Raw genomic sequence first — 17113 nt, 5'->3', positions numbered from 1 at the left:
AATTAACTTGTATCTAATCTTTGTGATATTAGAGTTGTAAAGTTGCGGGACCACAAATGACCAAGTGGACCCAGAATTAGGTCAGGGGTACGGAGTTGATCAACTAAGGAGGGTCTTGAACTAATTATGGGAGAGAAGAGGACCAAAGGACAAATATTCTTTCTAAAATTGAATGGAATGATCCAAATGAGGACACTAGCCAAGATAAACCTAGGGCAAGAAATATTCCTTGAGCTAGGGCTTGTTATATCTCAAGATACCACCGTCGGACTTTCTTGAAATTTGGAGGGCCTCTAGAGAAAACCCTAGCATAGTCATGGAAAATAGATTGAATTTTTTTGATGGCTACCATGGGAGAAAAATGATGCCCTAGGTGACCTATGGAGGCTAGGCCTAGAGAGAGAAGGAGAGGTGAGCGAAATATTCTTTAAAAGTGATTTCCTATGAAAGGATTAATGCCTTATACTTTGGGAGAGATGGAGTCAAAGAGAACTTGGTGTTGGGAAAATATTTACCCAATCAAGAAGGCCTTCAAACAACTTCACATGGAATTAGGGCATGATAGTAGCTACTTAAGGTCTTTATACTTCAATATGCAATAATTCATGACTTATCAAGATATATTTAACAAAAATAATCTCTAGGAACATTTGCCCATTCATACATGGCCCACATAATGATGCAACACTACAAAAGATCAAAATTTCCACAATTCACATAGAAAAACAGTAAATTTGAGACTTGTATAGCAAAAATCCTAGCAACTTTTCACGTGATAAAGTAAAAACAAGAATAAGCATGAAAAGGATCACTTACATGTACAAAAGAGTATATTTAATCATCAAATTATGCCAATAATAGAGCTCCAAGACAAGAGAGATAGATCCAAACATCAAAATTCATCCATGCAATCCAAACTCATCCTTTAAAAGGGAATGCAAAATTCTCAAGTAGCTACTAAATCCCAATCCAAGTGATGATGAGAGAGTGAATCACCTCTCATATATTTATACAAAATCTAATGAGTTTGATTTGCCTAGTTTGGCGTAATTGAGCCCCAAATAATAAAATAATGTGCAATAATAGCATCCCTTGGTGACAATCCCACCAAGATAGTACAATAACATAAGAATAAGCCTCTCAAGAGGGTAGAATGATCAATAAAATGAGTCATTTGGACTTTGAGGAGGCCTAATGAAGTCCAGAATGTGTCATGATGTGAGAATGAACCTCAAACATAGTGAGCAAGGGGTTGACCCCTTGTTTTCCATGCAAATATGTGTGGTGCTCCCAAGTGGTTGTGGGGGCACAAGGGTCTCCAAGTGGATCAAAAATATCTATAAGCCATCATCAAGGGCTAGGATGGTGACATAATCCTTGGCTTTGTCTCTTGTAGTGAGAAAAATCATCATCTAGACCCTGGAACAACTGCCAAGTGTATGGTGCAAGCATGGAGTTAGTTGGGCATGGTGAACCAGGTGCATCATCTTCATCCAAAAGGTGGAATATGAGTGCTCACTTAATGGTATTGGGGATCCATGAAGTAATCTCTGCTATGGCGAAGGCCCATGGCTCTCAACGCTCACCCTACACCCTCTGGAGGGCTAGGACCCTATATAGGGAGACCAAACTGATGAGCCTTAGTATTGCAGCAAGGATGCTACAACTCCTAGACCTACCAACTTTAGTTTATCAACCCGACATTTCGTACAAACTTGCAGGTGACAGTGCTATATGCACACCAGATGCAACAGTCTACTCATGTCACTTTTCAACTAGGGCGATGGACTACTAGGGTTTAAAACCAGTCCTTAGATGACAAAATACAAGGTTAGATTAGTTCTCTTTTGCAAGTAGTTTATGTCATTTCCTAGCTAGATGATTTCATGGAATTTCATAGCATTTTCCCTTCAGTAACTTTCATTTCTTTAGTAGGCAAGCATTTACTTTCCTGTATTGGAGCTAGCTTTACATTCATTGTTAGTAGTCATACTCCTTCTAGTCAATAGAAGACTGGTTTTAAACCCTAGTGGTCCATCACCCTAGTTGAAAGGAAATGAATGGATCAGCGAGACATTCCATTGACCAAAGGAGGATCCATGGAGGTATTGCTACAATGCCTCCAAACTCCATGAGCTGGTCAATTCAGTAGGGACTTCATAGGCTGCTCCACAGATGACAAAAACTTCAAAAGAAACAACAACAAAAGATATCAATCCCATGTAGGACACAAAGTTTTCTCTATACTACTAAAAGATACTTCAACCCATTGATCAATTAGGTTTATATAATAATAACTAGATGACAAAATACAAGGTTAGATTAGTTCTCTTTTGCAAGTAGTTTATGTCATTTCCTAGCTAGATGATTTCATGGCATTTTCCCTTCAGTAAACTTCATTTCTCTGGTAGGCAAGTAGTTACTTTCCTGTATTGGAGCTAGCTTTACATTAATTATTAGTAGTCATACTCCTTCTAGTCAATAGAAGATTGGTTTTAAACCCTAGTGGTCCGTTTCCCTAGTTGAAAGGAAATGAATGGATCAACAAGACATTCCATTGACCAAAGGAGGATCCATGGAGGTATTGCTACAATGCCTCCAAACTCCATGAGTTGGTCAATTTAGCAGGGACTTCACAGGCTGCTCCACAAACGACAACTTCAGAAGAAACAACAACAAAAGACATCAATCCCATGCAGGACACAAAGTTTTCTCCATAGTACTAAAAGATACTTCAACCCATTGATCAAATAGGTTTATATAATAATAACTAGATGAAAAAATCCAAGGTTATATTAGTTCTCTTTTGCAAGTAGTTTATGTCATTTCCTAGCTAGATGATTCCATGGAATATCATAGCATTTTCCCTTCAATAACTTTCATTTCTTTGGTAGGCAAGCATTTACTTTCCTGTATTGGAGCTAGCTTTACATTCATTGTTAGTAGTCATACTCCTTCTAGTCAATAGAAGATTGGTTTTAAACCCTAGTGGTCCATTGCCCTAGTTGAAAGGAAATGAATGGATCAACGAGACATTCCATTGACCAAAGGAGGATCCATGGAGGTATTGCTACAATGCCTCCAAACTCCATGAGCTAGAGGTGACAGTGCTATATGCACACTAGATGCAACAGTGTACTCATGTCACTTTTCAACTAGGGCGATGGAACACTAGGGTTTAAAAATAGTCTTCTATTGACTAGAAGGAGTATGAATATTAACAATGAATGTAAAGCTAACTCCAATACAGGAAAGTAAATGCTTGCCTACTAAAGAAATAAAGTTACTGCAGGGAAAATGCTATGAAATTCCATGAAATCATCTAGTTAGGAAATGACAAAAACTACTTGCAAAAGAGAACTAATCTAACCTTGGATTTTGTCATCTAGTTATTTGGACTAACTAGACATGGAAAGTTATTCTATCACTCTATGATTTATATATGCATGCACTAACTATCTCATGTTGAAATTGCAAAAAAAGAGTCCTTTAATTTCTAAATTAGAAATGTAAATGCTTGGTTATGCTATTCGATCTTTGCAGGGGAGTGAGGCATGGGAGAGCTGGTCTCAGATAGAATTAAGAGGCATCGAAGTCAAGATGAGGGCCTTCCTTGTACTCATGATAAAATTTCTGATCAAAGCAAGGCCAAACAAGCTGCTACAGGAGATGTTTTAGTTGCTATAAGAACTACTACACGATGTCCTAGTTTACTACAGGATGTTCTGGTTTTCTATAGGAAGTTAGCTGAAGGCTATAGGAGGGCAAGAATGGTGCAATCATTCAAATACTTGTTAAACTAAACTCAATAGAAATAACGTTGGCAACTAACTATGATTTTAGTTTAAGAATAAATGTACAAAAAGGGGAACCTCTATTGCTAGGGTTGGCCCTAACCCAAGAGCTTCAACACTATGAGTCAACTCAATGCTGGATCAGCGTAAAACTTCTCATTATCATCAAAATGTCAAATACAACATAAGATTAATAGTCACAATGTTTTAGCTCTAAATTTCTCTTAGCTACAACAAAAAATCAAATCCTAATGAGGCCCTTGACCTTGTTATTTATAAAAACTGAAGCTACCAACAACTTCCTAAAAATTAGGGAGACTTGGATCCCAAACTCGAGAATGACTTGTCTTCACTGTCACTAGCTTGTCTGCCAATGAACTCGGTTGGCTTGGCTGCTTGTAACTCCGAGATGATGAGATATGGTGGAGGAACCTTCAAATGATTTGAGTAGTTAAGGAGGGAGACAAATCTACTAAAATATCTCTTCCTTGTCCACTTCGAGTTCCTGCACTTAAATTAGCCCAAAAATGCTCCAATTCCTGCAATTAATGCACATAGGACACATGACATAACATCTCACCTTTACCCTTCTCACGAATCAAAATATATATGAGAAGAGTTGATTTTAATAAGTTGGAAAGTGGCATTCAGACCCATATAGTTTACCTATTAATGAGCCTAATCATCACCCCCCTACTGAAGGTGTTGCTAATCCTCTGAGAAACTCTATGTCCATATCTTTCATAGCTCTTATGGCCTCTCTAACATCCCAGGCCTCTGTTGATGGACTTTCTTCTTGAGGATAGAACCTTGCTTGTTTCTCTATTTCTTCCCACTGCTTTCTTTCCTCTTCCTTCCTACCTTCTGACAGACTCAACAACAAGGGTGGGCTAAGTTTCAAACCAATCCAATTGATTTTTAGTCTCTGCATGACATTCTTATACATTGGGGTTCTTTCCAGTGCATTCCTCAGCCTCTTAGGGGAATGGTATTCTCTGATCCTTAGACTGTGTGGTAGGTTGCTCCATCTCCTCTAGCATGCTTGCTGGCTTCCATTTCCCAACAACCTCAAAGTGTTTTCAAAGTGGGTGATGGCCCATTCTTGTGTAGCTAGTTATCTTGGTGAAATTTTGGCATCATTGGAGATGATGTTGTGTTTGGTAATGATAGCCATGGAATTTATCTATTCTGCTCTGATGTAAAGTGGCTCCCCTTCCTCTTTTTCCAATATTGTTTTCACCTCCTTAGCCATGGCCTCCTCATGACTCATCCATGATGCAAGGGCCATTAAATATAAGTCCCCCAACTTTACATTGGGGCCCCATGCATCCAAATCTGTTAAAGCCAAGTTATGTAGGTACAATTTAGATATCCTGGCTTTATCTTCGAGGGTGATTTTGTGACATAGTTCAATGAAATGTCTATAGTCTTGGAAAGGCATATTCACCTGTTGTGTTAGTGTCTTGATATGAAATTGCAGCCATTGATCTTTGAGGTATAGTGCATATGATCTTGATGGCATCCTACATTGAGTGCCCACATGGAGAGGCTTGTTATGATGGCCAATTGGCTCTCTTTTTCCTGCAACTACCTCCTCAGCCATGTTTTTTCTACCTATAGTTGAGATCTCATAATTTGTTTACTATCTCTCACCTCACTCAATTCCCTCCCCATCTCTAGGAGTTTCTCCTCCATATGGCCCACATCTTCTAGCTTCTTTGACTTGGAAATTTGCATCCAACAATATGTCCTTCCTCTCTCCTTCTCAACCTCAAAGAAGAGAGGGATTGTAAATTTCTATGGTATTACTCTACCTCCCTCAATGAACTTGTAGTAAGAGCTTATATTTGGCTATGGGCTAGGCTCCTACAACTCTTGGAATGCCCCCTAGGATGTGTTTGAAGAAGCTGCCCCCTCCTGCACTTGTGGTGTTGCTTTCTTGCCTTCCCTCTGTCCCTACTCTTCTTCCTGTATCTTTTTCTATGTTTCCTATAGGATTGATAGAGTTTCCTATAGGCCTGCTTGAGAATCTTGTAGAATGCCTTTTCCTCTTTGTAATGGGGTCATAGGTGCCTTTTCTTGATTTGTTGATGTTACCTAGTGACAAGCTTCTTAGCATAGGTGATGGGAGCCTTTGGGGTAGCTTGTTTTGATGTTCCCTCTTCAACTTTCATTCCCAAGGAAACTAGCTCTTCTTGATTTTTTGGTGACTCAATTATGATTCGAGTCTTTTTTGGTGTTTGTGCCCTCGCCTGCTTGATCTTGGTGCTTCTTGTTTCGAAATAGAGGGGAGTTTGCCTCTGTATTTTCCCTTTTGATTTGATGGGTGTTTTTAGGGCAGTCAAGGCAGCAATTGCATCCTTCTGAGTGGGCTCAGGGGTCAACATTGGAGATTTCTCCCCTTCTTTGGTATGTTCCTTAGGGCTTGTCTCTTCCTTTTACTCTTCCTCTTCTTCTTCTTCGACATCCTCCTCTTCTTCTTCTTCTGCCTCTTCTTCTTTTTCTTCTTCTTCTTCTTCTTCTTCTTCTGCCTCCTCTTCACCACTAGAGGTTGGGTCCCTATCATATTCAAGGGAATGGATTTCAATTACAACCTCTCTGTCCATGTCTCTAAATGTGGACCATAGAATAGTAATTCTTAATTGGCTCAAGGCATCCTCTATTATTAGCTTAATGAGCCCATGATGTGCCAATTGCTGATGTTTCCCTTATTGTACCTTTTGTCTCATGTTTATCATTGACTGCAAAAGGAAATAAGGCACACTAAGCCTTTGGTTTATGGGTAGCTCCTCTCCAAATCTCAACTCATGGAGGAGTCTAAATTGGTAGCCATAGACTACACCGAGCCTCCTTGTTGGCTTATTGGGGTCTGACCCAGGTTTAGTGTTAGTTAGCCAAACAAATCCCTACACTACTGACCCTTTCGGCATCACCACGTGGAGCGTGGACCGAAGTCTCACCCGAAGTAGTATGGGGGGATGCTGGAACCAAGTTTTCGCACCTTGATATGGTCGTGATGTCAGTTTATTCCTTCTATTCCTGATTTTGTGTAGGTCACTTAATTCTAGGGCTTATCAGACTAGCCCTTTATTCTACCCTTCAGTACCTTTGCGAAAAGGTATGATTGACCTTCACGTATCCCTGACCTGTAGCTCAAGTAATTTCGCATTGCTAGGGTAGCGTATCGTGCAGATTCCCAAACTAGTTTAAGTGTCTTACTTATCTTATTAAACAATCATAGTTAACACCGCCTAAAAAGATGTTCTTACTTGCTTTCAATTAACCAACGTAATTACATACATTCACGCATCATATAAGTATTATAAATGAAGTTCATACATAACATGTCAAGATGCATTAACATGAAACAAAAACACAAAATTGGTAAAATACTTCTCTTTATTGATATCTTTAGATGATTACAGACTCTATCTGCCCGGTGCACATAGTTGTAGGGGTCTATGCACTCAGTTGCGGACTTCTACCTTAGGCCTCTGCGCACTCAGCTACAGAGCCTTTTTCTACGCTACGACCCAAAACTTAGATTTCTTACTTCAAAGCTATGACTATCTTCACCACTATTGAACTACTTAGAGTTTACTTACTTAGCTCTTTTTATACAATCCCATGGTCCGCGAACCATGGGTAGATCTTTTACACCTGACATGGGTAGATCTTTTACAACTGACTTTACAAAAATAAGGGTGGACAACCCTTTATGACTCATGACACCTTCGCGCTCCGCGACCACAAAATGTGGAGTCTTTACAAGTTTATTACAAAGTTCGACCCAAAACATGGGATTTTAGCCCCAAAATTGTCCTTGAGGGATCCTGTTCCCAATAGTCCCCCAACACAAACATTGTGACTCACTCTCGAGTCACTTGGCAGGCACGAAGATCTTTGCGCAAAGCCCTTCTAACTCAACTCGTATGACCGCAACCTTAGCCATGCACTGTGCGCCCGCCTGCTTCGCGTCTTCCACCATTTGCTTGGTCACTGCTCCTGAGCTATCAACCTGAAGCTTCTGCTGAGTTGGTTGTATAGTCGCAAGCTTTCCTTCACTAGAGCCTATTACCGTGTAAGCCTCGTCCAACCAGGGCTTCAATATTTCCTTCAGCACTTCTTCCTTATGCAGCGCTGCATCCACATGTTCTTTCAATTTCTTAGCCTCCTGCATCTTTGTTAGTCTCTGTGTCAGCATGATGGTTCGCGTTGTGCCCTTGACCTCATCATAGTGCTGTTATAGCTTGCACGCTTCTGTCTCTAGTCGTTGTACGTGAGGGTCTTCTTGCAGGCTTGTTAGGACCTCAAACAATTGCTCAAAAAGTTGGGTGCAGTCTGCTACTACACTGTCCACCACCGCTACTGCTTCTGTGATAGTGGTTGCCCACTACTCTTGCATTTCTGGTAGAGTTGAAGGCTGGGCCTTCAATTGTAACTCTGTGATCTGCAACTTCAACTCCAACTGAACCCTCGCCATCTTAGTATGAGTGTCTCTCAGTACCATAGCCAACTTGCATATGCGTACCTCGATTGGCTCTTCCTCAGGAATGGCCAACTCTAGGACCATTAGGCATGCCTCCTCGATGACCTGCATAATGCACTTTTTCTGACTGGTCACCTCGGTCACAATGGCGATGGCAGAGTCTCGCTATAGTGCCATTTTCTCATTATTGATCTGATGTTCACTAATCACTTGGAGAGTGTGGTGCTAACGGGCCCTCAGTCCTACAATTATTCCATCCTGCAAGAGGTGGAGCGCTTCACTTGGGAGCGCTGCCAGATTCAACCCTACTCCCTTTAGGGCACTGACAGTGAGTTTGTCATCTTCATTCTCTGTGGTCAGTGCTCCATCAAGAAGCACCATCGTACTAGAGGCCTTTGCGCACAACATCTCAGCAGCTGCTGAAGTGCTGATAGCAAGGCTGGTAGACATCGTGCCAACCTATGATGCATGGGTCTACAGTGCTTGCAAGATTTTCTGGATAGCCCCCAAGATTATCTGCTACTGCTGCTCAAATTGTTGTAGGGCCTCCGCGGTGACATCCCTCACCATGTCACTGATATCATGCAAATTTCCCTCTGTGAGGGTGATTGGGTCCAGTGATGTCCTTTGATTTCTTCTTAGACCCTCCTTTCTCCTACTCCCTTGGACGATTGATGCAGGTGGACATCACCTGTGGATCTGCACCGTGTTGTTCGATCTGCTCATCCGTCTCCTCCTCTACCTCAGGTGAAGGCAACCTTGTGCCTTTGTTAGAGCCTTGCTCTGTCCCACCTGTCTGCTTTGCAGTATATTGCACAACATCGCGCTCCCTCTGGGCCTTATTAGTGGCCTTCTTCTTTCTCTTTTCAGCCAGATGAGTCATCTTTAGCTTGGCTTCCTCCTCCTTTCTTTGCATGACGAACTTGCTCCCTCCCACCGCCAAGTTTGTTGTAGCGTGCCACTCTTCCGGCCATTGATCAAGTATTGCATAAATGGCTTCATCCGTTGCTAGGTAAGGCAAGTCGTACCATTTCTACACAGGGTCCTTCTACACCCTGATGGAAACATGGTGAAAGTCATCTTTAAACTTTGCATAGCCTTGCAGATTGGCATACACTATAGGCAACAACCGCAATTTTCGATTAATGGCCATGTGGATGTTCATCTACATCAAGATCTAGAAGATCTTGCTATCCTTGATGCATTGCGTGTCCTTGGTTGCCCATAGCGAAGCATACTTTGCTACTTCTGGTAGGTCTGGCACGACCAAAGGGAATTGAATATCCTCTGGCAGCTCCCATGCTACCAACACAATTGACAACAAGAGCCACGCGTAGTGGAACATCTTGTTGAGCTCTTGTGCTTCGTGGTAGTTTGCTAGGAACTCGTCACGAAGGTAGTCAAACTAGTTGAAATAGACTCCTTCGATGCACTGGGCTCCTAGCGCAACGACATGCACCAACACCTCATTGGCGTGACACTTCCTCATCACTTTCCTTGCTAATATATGCATAGCTACCTTTACAACAAGGTAGCAGATGCTGTGTATGGTATATTCACACGGTTACTTCACCAGCTTAAACTTTTCTTTCATGGATTCCGTGAGGGCTTGTTCACCACCTTTTTGATCGAATATCATGGCCAGATTCTCTCATGTGTAAGGCAATTGCGTGATCTGGTGGATCAACCTAGCCTTGACAGGTATTGTCTCCTCTAGCCACAGACACCCATCATGCACCAAGCATAGCAGCTGCTTGATGACCAATACTGTCACTGGGATGCGGTTGTAGTGTAGCACCCAAAGTAGGTTGAGCAACCTACCTTGTCTACTCCTCTGATCCACCTCCGCGGCTCCAATGTAGTCATTCCAGTGGTTGTATTGATGATGCAATGCATTAGTTGCTCAGTCGCCAAGTGTGGGAACTTCTTGTGGTCGACCAATTCCCAGTCTTCAAGTTCCAATAGAGGAAACTGCCCCAAGCACGGTACTTCGTAGACAATCTAATCTGACAATAGGGGGTTTGCAAGGGGGTCTTTCTCTCATCAATGTCTTTCAGACAGCAGGGGGCTTTGCAAGGGGGTATTGCTCTCATCGATATGTTTCGGCACCTTGGTCTTGCCCTTGTGTGAAGGGGCATACTCAGGCAACCGAGTAATATGATCCACACCCTAGGCTTCAATCTCCTCCACTTCAACTCCCACATCCTCCTCATCCGTCAGGATGTCTTAAATTTCTTCCTCCTCCAGCTCCAAATTTATGGCTTTTCCCTTCTCTTGTGCGGTGGGCTTCTGTGGATTTCTTCTTGGCGATGCGTGCACCGGTATCGCAGGTTGCTTGCCCCTTTTATCCTTCATGGTTTCTTTGGTAGGGGTGGGCTTTGGTCCCAACATTTTTCGCGATTTAGGGACTTCGACTAACACCTCAGCAACCTCTGGAGCAGCTACTTCTACCTCTATCTCAACTTTTGGCATTGATTCCTCTACTTCAGTATCTATAGCTTCTATGGGCGCCGACATAACACTTTCTAACAGTGCACGTGACGTCTCTGGTAAGTTTGCAAACGTTAGAGTCACTTTCAAAGCCTCGAAGAATTCGCGGTTCATGTGTGCATGAGAGCTCAACAACTCAATTCTCAAAATGCCAAGTGTTTTTCGCTGGACAACCACTTGTAATTTATAGGGAATTTTGAATTCAAATCCGATCGTTCCCCTTAAATTCGGTTCATTAATGTCGGATTGGCACTAAATATTCAAGGATCTAACCCATAAATTTCATCTTAAATGCCGGATGCCTACTCCATTTGGCCACATTTCTACCGTCAATTCATGAACAGTGACTTTAACGGTCACTTTTCGGCTGACCTGTGTGATTTCTCCCTAGGTAGCACAACTCCCTTCGTGCTTCTGCAAACCTTGTGACACTTCCTTGCTTTGAACAATCCTCCAATCGCACAACTCCCCAACCCGGGCAGTGTAGTTTATAGTCCCACACCTCCTTTTAGCTGCTTGGAGTGTTAAGACTGTGCTACCTTCATAGATTCACATGGTTGGACCACTGTGTATGGCTTCAAGCGGCTGCCATTCACCTTTCCTGGGAAGGGATCTCCATCCAATTTGACCAGCTATACTGCTCCTTCATCAGTAATCTCCTTAATGACATAGGGCCCTAACCAGTGCATTCTGAATTTCCTTGGAAATTTATTAGACTTGTTGTCATATAACAAAACTAGGTAGTTTACCTTAAAGGTGCGCAACATAATGTACCTATCATGCCATGCTTTTTCGCGTTGCTTTTGGACCTATTGGTGACATCTAGCTAGAAATCTCTCTTCCTCAAGCTCATCTAGCTGTGCGAGCCTTTCCTCTAGGGCTCCACGATCTGTCATACTCGTAAGTGCCACTATGCGCAGGCTAGGCACGATGTATTCCATGGGCATTACTGCTTCAACACCATAGACAAGCTGAAAGGGTGTTTGTCCAGTCAACTTCTTGCATGTTGTCCGATAGGCCCATAGTACTGCGGGTATGCGTAGGTCCCAATCACTTCACTGAGCATTGCAAACCTTGGTCAGTGCTTTCTTTAGCACTTTATTGAATGCTTCCACCGTCTCGTTAGCTTGCGGGTGATAAGGTGTGATCTTCGGGTGGTATACCCGAAATTCCTCTATTAGCGCACTAATCATCTCATTCTAAAAGTGCATACCGCAATCACTCATCAAAATCTTTGGGAAACCAAATCGCATCAGTACATACTCAAAGAGGAACTTCGCAGCAGTTGCACCTATGCAATCCTTCACAGGCTGTGCCTCCACCCAACAAGTCAAATACTCCATCGTGGTGATAATGTACCTTGCTCCCATCTTTCCTTGGGGCTAGATGGGTCCCAAAAACTCTATCCACCATTTCTCGAAGGGTTGTAATGTCACCTATGAATTCAGAGGCATCTCATCCCTCCATGATGGCCTACCAGTCCTTTGACACACATCACATGCTTTGCAGTAAGCTTTTGAATTCTAATGGAGGGTTGGCCACCACGAACCTGCATGTAGAATTTTTTGCACAGTCACTCTCCCTGTATAATTTCATCCAGCGGTGCCTCATGAGCATCCACGAGGATGTTTCTTCTTTCAAACTTGGGTACAAATCGTCGCAATATCTTATGAGGCCCCATTTTGTATAGATGCCCAACAATGACAAAAAAATCTACCATGTGCACCACTAACTCCTTCTGTTGGATGGTGTATTCCTCTAGGGCAGTTCGTATGTCACGAAGTGTATTATATCCTCAAAATGACCATCCGCGACGCATACTGCAAATAGTTGTGTGTTAGGCAATCCTGCTTCCAAATTAGTGGGCTCTTCCCCTGTTTTTATGCGCGACAGATGGTCTAGTCCCACATTTAGTCATCCAGCCTTCACAATAACTTCAAAATCATATTCCTAGAACAATAACAACCACCTGTAGATTCTCCCCCCAAACACTAGCTTATTGACCAGGTACTTCAGCGCGGAGTGGTCCATATATATCTTAAAATGGCCTCCTAGCAAGTAGTGTCTAAATTTCTGAAGCACGTATACCATAGCTAACCCTTCACGCTCGGTGGTGTAGTAGGTTTTCTCTGCCTCAGATAACCTTATGCTTACAAACACGGTAGGATGGTCCAAGTCTCCTCCTCCAGCCTGTGTCAATACTACTCCTAGCGCTATACATGATGCGTCGACATGTACATGAAATTCCTTCTTCCAATCTAGGAAGACTAGAATCGACGTGGTGACCATCTTTTCTTTCAATACATCCAAGCTTCTCTCACAGTCCTCATTCCAGCATAATGTGACATCCTTCTTTAATAACTTCTCCATAGGTGCGGTGATCTGGGCATTGCCTTTGATAAAATTTCTGTAATATTCGGTATGTCCTAGGGTAGCGCGCAATTGTTTCACACTCCTCAACGCTTCTAAGTTTAGTATTGTTGTGATCTTCACGGGATCTACCATCAGTCCCTACCTACAAACCACATGACCTAGCAGGGTCCCGAAAGGAACACAAAATAAGCACTTCTTCAGATTGAGCACAATCTGGTATCTTCGAAAAGTATCTAGCATCAGGCGTAAACTGGCGACATGGCGTTTCACCAGCCCAAATATAGTCTAGCCATCAAAGTATACTTAAAGGAACTTATGAATAAATTCCTTGAATGTTGCAAGGACTACGTGCGAGAAAATTGCAGGCGCATTCTTTAATCCAAAAGGCACGATGGTGTACCAAAAACACCCCCACTCAGTTGCGAAGGTCATCTTGCTCCTATCCTTTGGTGCGATTTTGATGATGGTACCCAGAGAACCCATCAGTGAAAGAATATGCTTCCTGGCCACCTACATTGTCCAACACTTCATCAGTGAATGGAGTTGGGAAAGGATCATGTACGCAAGCATCATTCAACTTTATGAGATTCACACATATCCTTATTTCATCCTTCTGCTTCTTCCCCTGTACCACCATTGGGCTTGCCTAGTCAGATTCTTCCATAGGCTCAATGATGCCTGCCACGAGCATCTTGTCTAGTTCTAAGAGGACCTTCTCCTTATACTTCAGATTGAGACAGTAAGGTCTTTGCTTAACCGGCTTTGCATCAGGCTTCAATTTGATCTTCATAACACCCAGGTCCCCGATTATCACCTTTAGATCTATAAAATTGGTAGGGAATAAATCTTGGTATTCACAGAGCAATTCAACAACCTTATCCACGTCGTGTCATCCCAGTAATATCTAATCTTTGCAAATTTGGGCTCTGCCTCTGTACCAATGTTTACCTGTTTCATTTTTAGCGGCCCAGTTATATCAGGATTCTCAATCTGTGGTCCTTCAACCTCGTGGTGACCTTCTGTTTGAGGGATGTTAATCTTTTACGAATCCTCATCTTCTTCTTCAGCGGTTACGTTATAGCATTCTAGTGCGTGACTCTGCTGAGTAGTCCAACAAGGCTGAATCAGGTCCAAAGGATCCTGTGGTATCCTAAAGATTGCTGCTTTTACCTCTTGTAGTGCCTTGTTAATATAGTCAAACTCATCTTCAAAACTGAGTGTCGTTATGAATCCTTCGCACAAAATATCCCATTCACCTATACCATGGTGAAGCTCTGTCTTTATGTACCAGTTCATCGGGATGACATTAAGGGTGTGACAGAACAAGTGCACCCATTTAGGTTGGGGCTTCTCTCCATAAGCCTAAGCCCATTTGGCCAAGTGCACACGTGGACCATCCTGCCCATCATACTTATCTATCATTCATACCTTCGACTTCCCAAAACGTCTTCTCATAATCCTCCTATATTCGTGCCAATCATCAAAGCTTCCCTTTTGTGTACACCACCATCTTGCGGGTGTAGTGCGCAGTGCCTAGTCCAATGCTTGGAAGCGCTGCTTTTCTGGTACCTCCCTCTCAAATGCATCCAAAAAAATATCTACATCATTCAGCCCATCATAAGAGGGCAGATTTCTTACCTCTGATGACACATAGTGCAACAACTGGGTCATCATGTTACAATTCAGTGTAGTTACCTCATGTAACTGATTTTTCCAGTGCTCTAATTCTTCATCAGAGTCTGAGGTGCAGGAATTCTCGCGATCCCATGTAATTCGTCCATCTATTTTGGATTCACCCAATCTTGGTCTTGCGTTGTTATCTTGTAGATACAATCCAGATCGTCGTCGCTCTCATAATCGCGGACTAGTTCAGTGTAGCACGATCCTTCAGCAGGATCTAGGGGTACTATTACGCAAAGCGATTTCTTCTCAAATATCATTTTTCGATTCTTTAGGTTGATTACCCCATTCATATCAGTAGCCCAATCAATGCCAAGGGGCTCAGGATAGGGGTTTCTATCATCCACAATTTCTATTACTTCAAAGTTAGCCAATGCGCTCACACCATGGGGATGATATTCTGCTGGTTCGTCATCTTTAGCTGAATTGAAGACCACTGTAGCACGGGTCTCCTCATCTGTTCCCAAGTCTGCTTCAGTAGGACATTCGCGTCTGCCCCAAATCCAAAATAGCCTAATCCATTTCATACTCTCCTATTTGCGCTGTCAATCTCATTTCCCATCCCATCCTTGTTTTATGCTTACCAATCTTTCGTACTACGTGTGGCCCACCCAGAGTGTTTTCGGCGCATCTATTTATGAGCTCCCATAACCCCTTCACAGCCTTGCTATCGCGCAGTAACTTCATCTAGGTCTTCAGGAAGGTTGTAAGCATAGAAGGGTCCATCTCCTTATTAGGCTTATCCTTGCTCCGTAAGGTGGAGGCCTCAGCAAAGCTCTTCTTCGCTTCGATGAATGTTTCACGTGTGCACTCCAAATCGAATTCATCCTCCTTCGCCGAAACTTTATGAACCCATGTGTTATCTTCGGGCTGTTTCCCCTTGTCATCTCTTGTTGTGATTCCACTTTAGAGCATTATATTCACATTCGGGTCCTCTTTGCATGGCTCAGACCTCATCATCTACAAGTTCTAAGTCGGCTGAGGTGGTAGCGCCCCTTTGTCACATATCCTTTCTATCAGCGTAGGACAATCTTCCGTTTCATGATCAAACGGAGTGAGATATTTGCATGACAGACATGTTGGGTTAGTGCAATCACGGGCATAGTGTCCCATTCCCCATTATTGTAGCAGATCAGCTATCACCGGCCTCTTCCAAGTCCTCCTCCGCCTTGGCCTCGTCCTCGCCCCTGAAATCCTATTCATGCCATCCCAGTGCTTTGGTCAGGGGGTCGTGTTTTTGCCTAAACCCTACAGGCATGAGTCTTATCCATCATTAGTTCATAGCTTCTACAATTAGGCTCATCATGCCTTGTCGACCTACAAAAGTTGCAGAATAGTTGTTTCGGTGTCTGTACAAACTTTTGCAGCAAATGACAGTTATCCGTGCCATGTTTTCCTCCTACTTGACATATAGCACACCACAATGCAAGCCCTGCACTCGATCCTGCTTGAGCTTCCGACCTCAAAGGCATCAGTCCTCCTCCCGTAGTATAGTTCGCAGAGACCGGGTAATTGTCTTCGTCATGCCCCTGACCCTTGCATTTCAGGCACCATACCTCTTCACACACCTCTGGTCAAACTGTTCTATCCTGCTTCAAGCTTTGCATCTCGAGACAAAGATTTTTCAACTGCGCATGGATCTGCTAAACCCCCCGATTTGGATCTTGCATTGGCATTTCATGCAGTCTCATTACAATATCCAAAGCCTCTCCCTGAGTCATTATCTTCTATTGCAATAGTGCAACCCTTAGGTTTGGTAGGATCGAAGCCACAAACCACGCGCGATGTTGTCCGTCTATTAAGTTCATGTCAGCTTCGCGGATTTTACACTTTAACCTCTAATCTAATTCCCAAGGTGTCTCACCTAGTTGCATCGCGATTTACTTGAACCCCACAATAGATTGTGCTTAAGATTTAGGCCTATTAAATTCTTTGTTCAGTGCAGTCTGGATGTCTTCCATTCTAGTATTCAGGTTATCATTAGAGTACTTGATGTACCAGGTTAGCACGCGATCGTGCAGCGCACTAACCAATGTTTCCTTTTTCATGTGATCATATGTAATGCCCTGAGCTTCCCATACATCTTTCATGATGAACTAGAACTCGTCTGGGTCCTCATTTCCCAAGCCTTTGAACAAAGGCAACTTTACTGAATTTTCCATACTAAACTGCGGTGGAGGCGGAGGTGGTACAGGTGAAGTCGTAGGCGATGGTGGCGAAGTTGGAGGTGGTGCGGGTGGAGGTGGCAGTCGCAGGAATCCTTGTCTTACCTCAGATTTCGCGTTCT

This window comes from Pinus tabuliformis, chromosome 1_1 (genome assembly GCF_031772625.1).
Source record: "Pinus tabuliformis cultivar Carrire ecotype Pingquan chromosome 1_1, CPIR1, whole genome shotgun sequence".
NCBI lineage: Eukaryota > Viridiplantae > Streptophyta > Pinopsida > Pinales > Pinaceae > Pinus > Pinus tabuliformis.
Note: the sequence above shows the minus strand (reverse complement) of the source record.